Here is a 1,195-nt window from a genome sequence, read left to right on the forward strand (position 1 = left end):
TCTAAACTTTCCTCTAAAATAATTGCTGTCTTAGACATCATTCCAGAGTGGGACAGAACATTCATCATCAACTCTTTAATTGATTTTAGTTATTTTATTTCCACTTTTATTAGTAAAGTCATGTGGTAGTTATCTTTTATAATTTTAGTTGATTATATACTTCCAATAAGAAGAAAACCTGCTGAATTTACAAAAGACCAAAACATTTCCCAATCCCTCTTACAGGAACTTTTCTTATTTGCAACTAAAATTTAATTCTAGATGTTTTAAGAAATTGATTGGTTGAGCCAATTACCCAGAATAATTAAGGTTAAACAAGAGAGAAAAAGCAAAGTTAGTATACTTGTTCCAGTTTTCTTATTTTAGGCAATTAGTTTTCGGCTTCCTGTAAGCATTATCTAAAGTTTCCTCTAAAAGAATTGCTAAATTGGTTTTTTCCCTATTTTTAAATTTTGTCTCTTATAAATTTAAACTTTTTTATTACAAAGGTATGCAGATGCTTAAATTCAAACAATTAAGGAGAATTAGAAATAAAAAGTTATTTTTTATCAGATAAAAGTTATAAATAAATAAGTTATTTATTATAAGTGTTATATTTTAACACCCTAATGTAACCCACAGAGATAACTACTATTAAGTTTTTGTATCCTTTTTTTTTTTTTTTTTTTTTGAGATGGAGTCTCGCTCTGTCGCCCAGGCTGGAGTGCAGTGGCGCAATCTCGGCTCACTGCAAGCTCCGCCTCCCAGGTTCACGCCATTCTCCTGCCTCAGCCTCTCCGAGTAGCTGGGACTACAGGCGCCCGCCACCATGCCCGGCTAGTTTTTTGTATTTTTAGTAGAGACGGGGTTTCACCGTGGTCTCGATCTCCTGACCTCGTGATCCGCCCGCCTCGGCCTCCCAAAGTGCTGGGATTACAAGCGTGAGCCACCGCGCCAGGCCAAGTTTTTGTATCCTTCTAAACTCTTTGTGCTTATATCAATGTATGTATCTGTTTATTTACACAGTTTTTTTTCAAATGGGAATAGTTCTGTACGATAGGTTCTTTTTCATTATTTTTATTTTTATTTTAGAGATAGAGTCTCACTCTGTTGCCCAGGCTAGAGTGCAGTGGTAAGATCATAGCTCACTTCAGCCTTGAACTCCTGGGTTCAAACGATTCTCCTGCCAAGTAGCACATGCCACAACACCTGGCTG

This window comes from Hylobates moloch, unplaced genomic scaffold (assembly GCF_009828535.3).
Source record: "Hylobates moloch isolate HMO894 unplaced genomic scaffold, HMol_V3 SCAFFOLD_52, whole genome shotgun sequence".
In the NCBI taxonomy this organism is placed as follows: domain Eukaryota; kingdom Metazoa; phylum Chordata; class Mammalia; order Primates; family Hylobatidae; genus Hylobates; species Hylobates moloch.